This window comes from Protopterus annectens, chromosome 12.part0 (genome assembly GCF_019279795.1).
Source record: "Protopterus annectens isolate FY-2018-M chromosome 12.part0, PAN1.0, whole genome shotgun sequence".
NCBI lineage: Eukaryota > Metazoa > Chordata > Ceratodontiformes > Protopteridae > Protopterus > Protopterus annectens.
The window spans coordinates 200818742-200831312 of NC_056746.1; the positions used below are offsets into that span (position 1 = coordinate 200818742).

At 44.8% G+C, this 12571-nt stretch overlaps 1 protein-coding gene across 5 annotated transcripts in view; it reads left to right on the top strand.

The window, feature by feature from the left end:
- The window catches only part of LOC122816448 (alpha-1,6-mannosylglycoprotein 6-beta-N-acetylglucosaminyltransferase B-like), a 950232-nt gene that overhangs the window by 248678 nt on the left and 688983 nt on the right, over positions 1–12571 (top strand). The window lies entirely within an intron of this gene.

A 12571-nucleotide genomic window follows, 5' to 3' on the forward strand; every position in this document is an offset into this window, starting at 1 on the left:
CATAGGATCCTAATGTAAGAAGACACCACTGCTGTTCATAGGATCCTAATGTAAGAAGACACCACTGCTGTTCATAGGATCATAGAATCCTAATGTAAGAAGACACCACTGCTGTTCATAGGATCATATGATCCTAATGTAAGAAGACACCACTGCTGTTCATAGGATCATAGGATCCTAATGTAAGAAGACACCACTGCTGTTCATAGGATCATAGGATTCTAGGGAGTTACTAGGCTAATGGCCCTGGGGCCCTTAGAAGGCTAGCCAAGTTCTACCCTTATTTCCATGATCAGTACCTATTGCCCCTGAACAAGAAGGATGAAGGTAGAACCCCCAGGGTGAATTTACAGTTATCCATCCAATCGTCCAGATTGTGCTTGAAGAGGGCCAATGAGGTGCTCTGTTTGACATGAAATGGGAGTCTGTTCCAAAGGTGTGGTAACCTCTGGGAGACAAATCTGTCCCTCAGGTAGGTTCTATTAATGTCACATACCAGGTTAAGGACTTTAGAGTGAGTAACCTGTGTACCAGTTGACTTACGGAGATGCAGTATGTCCAATAAAGCAGGGTCAGAGATTGCCTTCTATGCAGGGCAGAGACCGCCTCTGAGTAGTCTGTATGAAACAGAATAAAGTGACAGTGATTTCAGATGATCCACATAGGACAGATGCTGAAAGACCTAGAATTTTCCTTGTTAGGAATCTTTGTGGTCTCTCCAATGACTGCAGGTGCTTGGAATGATACATACCAAAAGGGGCGTTGTGCTCAATTATTAGCCTGATGAGGGAAGAGTACAGGGAGGTTAGAACTTCTTTTTTTCTGGAAGCAGTGCCCTTACTTATGAGCTGAGCAATATAGAATGCCCTTCTTACCACTGTGGAGACATGGTGGTCAAACGTGAGGTTGCTGTCAACATGATTGCCCACATCTACCTTACCTTCCCCATCCTACAATCACATCCCCTGTGGGAACACGCACATTGTAAATAACCTCTTAAAGTTAATATCTTCTGCACATACCTACTAACTATTGCCTTCATTTAACATTCCTTAAGAAAAAAATAAATAAATAAATAAATTTTGTTTGTAAATTGATATGAATTGTCACTATACTTCATATTCCAGCTGTATTAACATTTTCACATGCTTATATGTACTCTTCTGTTCACTTTTACAAACTATTACACTATTGTATTGTATTTTTTACTTTATTTTAATTTTACCTAATACTATGCCATTATATTGCATTTTTTACTTTACTTTACTTTTACTTTTACTTTATTTTATATTTTATAATTTATGTTATATTTTTACCTGATATTGTATCTATGGAGCTTTTCTCCCCAGGACTCCATTGAAAATGGGTTCACTCGGCCCAATGGACCATCCTGGCAAACAAACTTCAAATAAATAAATACATAAAAATAATAAATCTCTCACCACTGAGTGGGTACTTAAGGTGTTGCTATTGATGTGGTAATTAGCAGGAGCATTACCCTTAGAGAAAAGGATGATAATACATTGTTTTGCATTGAGTTTAAGACCATGACTTTGGCACCAATCATTTGGTTGTGTAAGGCCCTCTTGTAGGATGTTGACATCATTTGGAGATTCTGTGACCAGTCCCAGTTTGCAGTCATCAGCAAACTTTGTCAGCCACAGACCATTAGTTTCTGCTTATACTTCAGAGAAATAGATTTCAAACAGTAGAGATCCCAGGACTGATCCCTGTGGAACCCCACTGTTTACAGGTCTGCTGTTGGAGGTGGATTCCCCTACTTTGACTATATCGGTTCTATCAGTGAACCAGTTAGCGACCCATCTATGATATAAGGGTTGATAGCTAGCTGGGTGAGTTTGTCAATGATGCCTGAGAGGGGGATAGTGTTAAATGCCTTGGCTAAGTCCAGGTAGGTTGTATGCCTTGGCTAAGTCCAGGTAGGTTGTATGCACAGATTTCCCCTCATCCAGGGCTTGGTGACTGTCTCAAAGATGTTCACCAGGTTTAAAAAGCATGATCTCCTGTTGACAAATCCAAACTGAATAGGGTCAAGTGTTTGGAGACTACCTATATCTTTGTTGATAAGGTCCATAATGATTTGCTCCATGACCTTGCGGATAAGGCTAGTCAGGCTAATAGGTCTATAGTTCCCAGGGTCGGTTGAACCACCACCCTTGTGCATGGGAATAACGGTGGCCATTTTCCATTCATCTGGGAAGAAGCCGGTGCTTAGATTATGTTTAAAAGAGTACCCAATGCTGGTAGCTAATTCTTGTTGGAGCCCAGGTAGGTCACAGCCTGGGATGTTATCAGGTCCCATAGATGTTGTGTTCCTGGCCTTAGAGAGGGTGTTAACGACCTGCTGTTTAGAGATACAAGGTAGGGGACAGGTGGCAGGGTTGTCATTGGGTACGTGTGGTGGGGATAGGGGAGTGAAGTTTTCACAGAACCTGTCAGCCAACAGGTTAGCTATGTCCACATGCTCAGTATATGTGTCATCATTAACTACCAGCTCGGCACAAATCTGGGCCTTTTCTTTTAGGTTAAAGATATAACTAAAGAATGCCTTATGGTTGTCTTTAGTTGAGGAAGCTAATTTAGATTCATAGTTTGTTTCGGAGGACTTCACAAGAAATCTTATTCATTTGTTTAAGCTGATGGGAGAGTGTTTCCAGTTTAGGACTCACTCCCTCTTACTCTTAGATAGCAATTTCCTCCTCTCATTGTAAAGCTTGTCCATAGCAGTTGTCCAACAGGCAGGTTTGCTCTTCCTTGAGGAGCTTCTTTGGTCCTATCAGGTATGACCAAGACAATGTAGTTATACAGATGTTTGTATAAAGCACTGTTGTAGAACTTGGCATAGTTGCCAGTTCTATCTGAGGGGGGAGGTGCAGAGAAGCTATTTATACCATCCTATAAGAGGTTATAATCTGCTTTGGAGAAGTTTTTTAGTTTAGTTGCTGCTGGGGGGGGGGGGAGGTGTGATAGTTACTTCAAATAAGACTGATTTGTAGTCAGATCTCACCAGAGAAGACCTCACAGTGGGGGTGCTACAGTGATGCCCTATATTGGTAAGAACTAGATCCAGAATGTTGGCACCCCTTGTCGGGGTGTCAATCAGCTGGTCCAGGGTATTGGAGTTAATGAAATCAAGAAACCTTTGGGCAACAGAGTTTGAGGACGAGTAATTTGCCCAGTCAATGGATGGATAGTAAAGTCACCCAAAATCATGGTGTTTGGATGTATCTTGATAGACTCAAGTAGATCCAAATAGGCAGAGTGGGTATCCTGATTCATGGAGGGTGTCCTGTAGCTGGCAATGACTTGAATAGGTGTCCTACCAACAGTTAATTGCACCTGAAGTATCTTCAGGGAATCATACTGTTTAACCAATCTGGAGGTGTATTTATCTCTAATGAAAATTGATACATTGCCTCCTTTAGTTTTTATGCCATCAGTTTATGGACTGAATATGTGGAAGGAGGTATAACCTGGTGTGGGTGGGGTTCTCTCCACAGTCTAGAACCAGGTCTCCATGACTGCACAAATGTCTGCATCTTCCAAGGTGAGGACTGCTTCCAGTGAGTGCAGTTTCCTGTTAAGACTCCAAGCATTTAGTAGCATAACCTTGAGGTTGTTTTTAGATGGAGGTTTTATGTCAGGAATTTTGTCCTTGAGACACTGCCTAAAAAGGCAGTATAGGGTGGCAAGAGCCTTAGCCAGTAGCCGAAATCCCAGGGGTGATAGATGCAGACTATATCTGGAAAAGCATCAAAGACTCTCAATCATGTCATCCCAGGCTGACGGATAGTGGATCCCCTTAGAATGACACCAGAAACTAAGCCAATTACATTTTCTGTTTGTATTGAGGCATCATCTGAGGTGAAGGTAAAATACTGCTTAAGGCTAGGGACATACCTGCTTGAGACACATAGTCCGAGAGTTCAGTCATGTCTCTCTTCGTATAGTTCAGAGATGTATGTCTGAAGTCATTCATACCAACATGGACTATGACGGAGTCATAACAGTACCTGTTGTTGAGAGACTTGAGTGCATGTGTGACGTGATGTATCCTGGCACCTGACAGCTGACCGTGATCTTTTCCTTATCCAGCCTGGTGAGAGGGACATCTATCTGTCTCAAAATAGAATCACCTATGACTAATATGTTTGGTTTTGTGGTTTGCCTTAAGGGCTTGATGGGTGAGACACTGTTGCATGAGCTATTATGTGTATTGTGTTCTGCAGTGGAAGTATTATGTGTAGCGTGCTTGTGTTTGTGTTTGGCAGGTCTCTGGTGTTTAGGTATGTTTCTGGTGAGAACCTCCTCATATGGAGGTATGTGTGATGTGAGTTTGGGTGGAGTAGGAGGTGAGGTGTGCATGCTAGCAACCCGCTCATTGTCATATGCCTGCTCACATCCTTGTTCTCCCCCTCCCCCTTACCCTTCCCTGTTTATTACCTTAAGCCAATCCCAAAGTTAATAAATATTACCTGTGGCAGGCACCATTTTTAAAACTACAACCACCCTTTGTCACTATCATATGTTCATTTATCAGTATACTCTCTTACCTGATTGTTTCTAGCCCCCTCATAAGAGCTACTAGCAGGGTCTCTACCCGCTTTGCTCCCCACCCTGCCTCCTATTCCCTCCTGCCCCCAGTGGTCCTACCTTTATTACACTCACAAACCCCTCCCATCTTTCCAATAGCCAACCACAGCGCTAACCCAACACTACCTCCTCCATCTTCACTGCATGCACTCTCCTTGCATATCTTACATCCTACCAAAGCTCCATCATTCCCCCACTCAACCACTACCACTGTACTACTACTCACACCACAACTCATGTCTCACCCTCACTCAGCTCCCCTCCCACCAACTCAAGAGCCATCTCTATGCACCCCCACATATTCTACCAACTATATTACTCAAACATAAAGCATATCTACAACTTAACATAGTAACCCTCCCACCATACCTATTACCCACAGAGCACAACCATAAAGTTTCCCTAATAAACAAACACATTAAAAAACTGAGAAAACTAATAACCTCATGCATATCAAAACTAGCCCTAAGTGGAGACATCCACCCCAACCCTGGCCCTACCATCTCCAACCCAATCCTCATAATCAGACTAGAAACCACAACTTCTCCTATATCACAGCCAATAGAAAGCCAAGTGACTTCCTTCTACTAAGCCTAAATATTAGAAGTATATCCAACAAAGTCCACAAACTCCATGCCACCATAGACTTGTACTCCCCAGATATAGTCATCCTGACAGAAACCTGGCTAAAACCTCACATTACCAGTGAGCAAATACTCCCTACCAGCTACGGCATACTAAGAGTAGACTAGCTAAACAAGAAAGGAGGCGGTGTAGCTATAATATTTAAACAGCATCTAAACATCCAGATCTTAAAATCATCAGCTCCACAAATAGGCAATGAAGAAATAATATATACCAACCTCAAAATAAACCAAAACAAAACCATCAACATAATTGGATGCTACTTCCCACCTGGCCAAAACATCCCTCCACTAGAAAACCTCCTCAGGTGGTCTATCCACCATCTCCCCCAAGAAACTATAATTTTAGGTGATTTCAATATTGAATGCAATCCTGTTCTGGCAACCATCCAACCCATCATGTAAACCTTCATGGCTTCATCCAACTAGTCCAGTTGCCAACCAAGATAAATAAAAACTCCAGCAAGCACACTACCCTGGATTGGATAATAGTCAGTAAGAGCCCCCAGTCATATATAACTGGCTGCTTATCAGATAGCCTCAGTGATCACTCCCCAACATTCCTACTCAAAAAATACCTATACCAAGCTAAACCTGTCATCTACCGTCAAATACGTAAAAAACTAAACTTTAACCCACTCACATTCATCTCATCCCTCAAAGAATGTAAATGGCATACTTTAAAGTACCTCAGTCTTGATGACGCAGTTGAATTTTTTAATACTACCTTTCTGAGCATCCTTAATTATCATGCCCCCATACGACTTTCCAGAACCAAAGCACAACCCTCCCCACTAAGTCAGAAATGAAAAACAGGGATAAAGCCTGGGAGCACTGGCGCAAAACCAAAACCTCCTCAACTAGACAGAAATTCCTAGAACTAGGCAATAGAGTCATAAAGCTAATAAAACAGGACAAATTCCAATACTACCAGTCTGCTCTAGACTCCTCCCAACACAGCCCCAAACAATTCTGGTCCTCCATAAACTCCATCCTCCACCCAGGTAAGTCAGTACCCCTCCTCCTAACATCCCTCACTCCTCCGAAAATATTGCTACCTCATTCAACACACACTTCACACAAACCATACTATCACTAGCTAAACAATGCAACCCCCCTCCCCTCCAACCCACACCTTCAACTAGTAATTTCCCCACTGCCTTCTCTTTTTCTCCTGTACCTACCTCCAACATAAAAAAAACTCTTAACTAAACTTAAGCCCACCAAATTAGCAGCAGACAACCTCCCAAGTGAATACCTACAAATCGCAGCTGATGCTCTGGCCTACCCAGTATCCATCTTGATTAACCAATCTCTGTCAGAAAGTAACATTCCCACACTGTGGAAAGTATCAAATATAATTCCCCTCCACAAAGGCAGCCCCTCCACAGAACTAACCAATTACTGCCCCATAGCTATTCTCTCTCCACTCTCCAAATTACTAGAGAGATGCATACACTCTCAGGTCTCAGACTACCTCCTTACTAACAACCTCCTTTCCAATACTCAGCATGGTTTCTGACCAAACCATAGCACCACCACTGCCTTACTCTCCTTTACTAACACTATCCTTCAGCATAAAAACAATGGCTATCTCTCCTCTGCTACTTTCCTAGACCTATCTAAAGCATTTGATATGGTCCCACACAAACAACTCATCGCTGTCCTCAATAACCTATCCTTCTCTCAATCAGTCACCAACTAGTTTCAGAGTTACTTGTCTGACCACCAACAATCCGTTGTATGGCAGAATGACATATCTCCCCAATTACCTGTCTCCATAGGGGTTCCCCAAGGATCCATCCTTGGACCCCTACTCTTCGCTGTTTTCTCCAATAATCTAGCCTCTGCCACCAAACATGGCACACTCATAGAATATGTAGATGACTCAACCATCATCTGCTTAGCCCAGTCCCTACCCAAACTGCAAAAAGTCACACAGGAAGCCTTTTCCTCTGTTGAAACATGGTTATCCGATGCCCAATTAATACTCAACCCAAACAAAACTAAACTAATCTTCCAACCCACCAAACATACTCAAAACAACTCTCACTTTATGAGGTAATGTGTGGGGGAGTTATATTCCATATTTTTATACTTTAACATCACAGCAAAAGACAACACCACTATATACCCAACTGAACACACCAAATTGCTAGGACTGGAAATAGACAATAAACTAAAATTTGACATTCACATATCCATAACCATAAAAAAGTCCACAAAAAAACTTGGAGCATTATACAGAAATAAGCAATTTCTCACCAAAGCAGCAAAGATTTCAGTAGCAAATTCCCACCTTATCTCCACCCTACTTTATGCCTCTCCAATATATACCATCCTAAGGCAAGCGATCTAAACAAGCTAGAGACCTGCTACAGCAAAATCACCAAATTCGCCACAGGGGCATCCTACCGTAGTCACCACTGTCTCTCACTTGCTGAACTGGGCTGGCTTGAAATTCCCTCACCTCCTTGAATGGTATCAACTCTCACTTGCCCACAAACTAGTAAATCATCCACTAAATGTCCCATCCCTCCAGAATCTACTCCAACCCTATCGCATCACCAGACCACTAAGATCCAGCAACAAAAATCACTCGCAGATCACTAAAGCCAGTAACTCTGCTGTTGAAGCACTATTCTCTTGCGCCATAGCCAAATTATGGAACTCCCTCCCACCCACAATTACCTCCATACCATCATGCACCCACTTCAAAACTTTACTAAAACCGCACCTAAAAACATGCTGGCTATGCCCTTGCAACTCCCACTCTAATATCACCCATCTCATCCAACCACTACCTTTCTTTCCACCCCACTAACAACCTTGATTATAGCAAGCTCAGATGCTCATAAGCCTAGTACTTATTATACAGCAGGAACTTCTTATTGTAACATTTGTTAATAAGAAGTTATGTACTCACTATAACGTTCCATCTGAGTAGGTAATCTTCATTTGTCAGCAACCTGCGGGTATCGGATCCATATCGGATCCGAGCCGGCAGCTTCAAACAGCTAAGATCCGAGCACCAAGCTCCTCCCCCTTGCCCATAATCCCTTGCTATTCCTTCCTGACCTCAGATCGAGTTTGCTTATCAACATAAAGCATATGACAACAAAGAGCACTCTTCACATCCTAACCTACAGAAAGCCTGCAATGAAGGTCCAGGAATCCTTTCAATATTCATGTAGGTTAGGGGGATGGAGGGGGGGTCGGTTGCTGACAAATGAAGATTACCTACTCAGATGGAATGTTATGGTGAGTACATAACTTTTAATCTGAAGTAGTTAACTTCATTTGTCCATCAACCTGTGGGACAGAGTCCCCAGCTACCTAACTCTTGGGAGGCCCTCATGGAAGGATGTTCCAGAGCACTGCAGAGCTGAAAGATGCTCTCCCTCTAGAAACTATGTCCAATTTGTAATGGTTTATGAATGTATGAGATGAAGCCCAAGTGGCTGCTGAGCAAATGTCATCCAACGACACTCTGGACCGAAAGGCAGCAGAAGTAGAAATCGATCGAGTAGAGTGGGCGTGGACTCCTTCGTGTTCAGGTCGGCCAGAACTTTTATAAGCCAAAAGAATACATTGGGAGATCCATCTGGACAATGTGACTTTTGATACTGGTTTTCCCAAAGAGGGTTTAGCAAATGATACAAAAAGCTGGTCCGATTTCCTGTGGTCAGCTGTCCTGTGCAAGTAGAATCTCAGTTGCCTATGTACGTCTAGAGAATGTAACCTGTATTCACCCTTATTCTGATAATTTGGGAAGAAAACTGGTAAATTAATAGATTGGTTGATATTGGACTCTGAGGCAATTTTGGGCAGGAAGGAGGGATTGGTCCTGAGGGAAACTCTATCTTTGTGAAAAATCAAATACAGTGGTTTGGAGCAAAGGGCTTGAATTTCCGAAACCCTTCTGGCCGAAGTAATGGCTACAAGGAAAGCCGTCTTCCAAGATAAATATTTCAGATCCACCGAGATTGCAGGCTCAAAAGGAGAAGCTGTCAGAGACTGTATAACAAGAGTTAAATCCCAAGGAGGGACTGCAACTTTAACAGGAGGCCTTAAGAGAAAGGTGCCTTTTAAGAAGGTCTTACATAATTTAGACGAGGTCAAAGAACCGAGATCACTTCCCACATGATAGTGGGAGATTGCAGCCAACTGAACTTTGACCGTAGAAGAGCTAGCACCTCGGTCAAATAACCCTGACAGAAATTCTAGCACTGCTGGTAACGGAGCTGTAAAGGGGTCCAAGTTTTGGTGCTCCACCCAAATTGAAAAATGCTTCCATTTGCTATTATAAATCCTTCTCGTAGATGGCTTGTGAGCCGCTACTAGAATAGCCGTAACAGGGGACAAGATACCAGGAGTCCTAGCTATCACTGGAACTGGATCAACCAAGCTGTGAGCTTGACGTTGTCCAGGTTTGGGGTTGATAGATCTAATGGGTGAGAGATCAGATCCAGAATGGGATCTAGAATCCATGGGGGATTCATCAGATGAGACCATAGACATGGGAACCATGCTTGACGAGGCCAGAATGGGGCAATGAGGATCACTCTGCTCCCCAACTGACGGGCTTTCTGTAAGAACTTCAGCATAAGGGGAAAAGGTGGGTAAGCGTAAAGTAGACCGGGTGGCCAAACATGCACTAGAGCGTCTCTGGGGGCTTCCCCCGGTGGGGGAATTAGAGCAAAATAATCGCTGCACTTTACGTTCGAAGGAGAGGTGAAAAGATCACAGCGAGGTTGACCCCACTTTGTTTCACTACTCTGGGGTTCAGAGACCACTCGTACGGTGAGAGGATGGCTCGACTAAACCTGTCTGCGAAGATGTTCAACCGGCCCGGAATGTGCATTGCTATGAGAAAGTGGTTGGTGGATATCACCCATTCCCAAACTCTCATGGCCTCTCGACAAAGTGGGTAGGACCTGGTTTCCCCTTGTTTGTTGATATACCAGACTACCGACATGTTGTCTGTCTGGATCGCAATTGTCCCTAAGGGAAGAAGGGCTTGGAGTGCTTGCAACACCAAAAGCACCGCTCTCATCTCTAGGACATTGATATGTAACAAGGTCTCCGAATGGGATCAATGGGATTCCTCCAAGTCTGTGTCCTCTGTCAAGGACTCAGGTGAGTCGAAGTGCCTCCTCTTGCACTTACGTTTGTGAGGAACCTCCTCGGGGGGGCTGTCCGAAGAAGCCTCAACAACCAAATCCTGTTCCAGCAGGGGAACTGTCTGAGGCGTCTGCACAGGCTGTCCCTGGGGCTGGGCGGTGGTAGGTAGGCCCGTCTGAGAGGAAGTGCAGGGTGGAACTGTAGCCGAAGCCAGGGGCCTCGAATCCCTTGACAATACCCTCTCCACAACATCGAATGCCGACAGAGAACTGCTCTCCCTGGGATCCGAGAGCAGACCCTTCGGATCCAATGTGTGGACTGGAGCCAGCGCCGAAGCGATCGGATCCGAAGGGCCAGTATGCTCCGACTAAGACGGAGCCGAAGCCATACTGACACCTCCGGATCCGAAGCTCAGCTCTTGGCTCCGAGAGCTCAGTTCCGAAGAAAAGGGACCCGACAGACTCGAGGGTACCATCGGCGCCGAAGTACAAGGTACTAACGGCGCCGACACACCACCAGCTCCAACGCTACTCGGCTCTGACGGCTCTGAACCCTGATAGTGGGTCGGAGAAGAAGCAATCGGGGTGAAAAAAGGGGTCGAGCTCCCCCCCGGGGGGGGGCAGGAGCACTCCCATCTGCAGCTGGGCCTGGAGGAACCTACGCATCATCCGGTCCAAGTCTGCATCGGACATGCTTCGGGTCGATCTCGAGGAGGCCACCGAGGTGGGCCGGGAGTGCCGCCTCGATGACCTTGAAGACGACCTGGTCTCCTCCTCCTCCAGCTCCGGAGAAAAACGGGGTGAACGGAGCCAGGAAGGAGAAGGCACAGAGGCCATAGGAGGAGAAGCCCGCTTGGCTGGCGGAGCCGAGGAGGAAGACTCGGCCCGCCGCTTGTGATGTTTCTTCCTACGCTTCTCCTTCCTAGCTTCCCTCTCCTGCTGGCCCAAGGTGGGAGGGTGAGTCCCGGCCAGGGGAAGAGGGAGAGAAGGTGGCACTACCGCGGCCATGGCAGGTGCCACAGAGGGAGAGGAGGATGAAGTCGAGTCCGGGAGCAACAGTCCCGCCAGAATTAACTTCGACCTCCTGTCCCTCAAGGCCCTGGGGTTGAAGGCTGCACAAATGGTGCAACCTGAGGAGAGGTGGTCAACCCCAAGGCAGATAACGCACTGAGTGTGGCCATCCGCTGGAGACAGCTTATGGCCACACTCGGTACATTTAGAGAAAAAAATTTTAGGCGCCTCAGACATTATCAAAGTACTACACACACTAGGCCCTAAAACCGACACTCCTTAACACACACACAGGGGAGGGAAATACACTAAAACACTCAAATACAATGAGCATAATAATAAAACTAAAACTAAATAGGGTGAAAACACACACACAGAAGAACTAGCTGTCAAAAATAGAAGAAAATTGAAAATTTTCTCACAAAACGCCTAATCCCACTCTTGGAAACCCGTTCGAAGCTGCTGACTGAACTGCGGCAAACGAGATCTGAGGTCAGGAAGGGATAGCAAGGGATTATAGGCAAGGGGGAGGAGCTTGGAGCTCGGATCTTAGCTGTTTGAAGCTGCCGGCTCGGATCCGATATGGATCCGATACCCACAGGTTGATGGACAAATGAAGTTAACTACTTCAGATTGTCTGTTATGTTCTTTGCAGATAAAGATTCTAGTTGTCTACTGATGTACTATGTTCTTCATCTGTGAATATGTTTGTAATTAATTGCTATGTTAATCAAATTGTTAATCGCTATGTAATCCAATGTAACTACTGTCTGTTTATTTTAACTGTGGAGCTTCTCTCCCCGGGCCTCTGCTGAAAATGGACCTACGTCCAGTTGGACACGCCTGGTCAACAAATGTAAATAAATAAATGAATAAATAATGTGCACTAACTGGTGTGTGCGAGAGCATGGATTCAAGGTTCTTAATATAGTTGCATCTCTCACATGTTGAGTTTGCGTGGACTAGGAGTAGAGGGTTGTCAGTGAACATGAGGCAGTTGTTACACTGCCTCAGGATGCTCATATCAATCAAGCTGGCTGGGGAAAGTGTGGGAAATTGTCCGTCCATACTGTTAGGTAATTTACATGGTCAAGTAAAAAGGTCGCACTTAGGAATGGCTAGCGAGTGAGAGGTGTATTGGTACCTCTGAGGCTAGGCTTAGTGTTCCACCTGATAGTA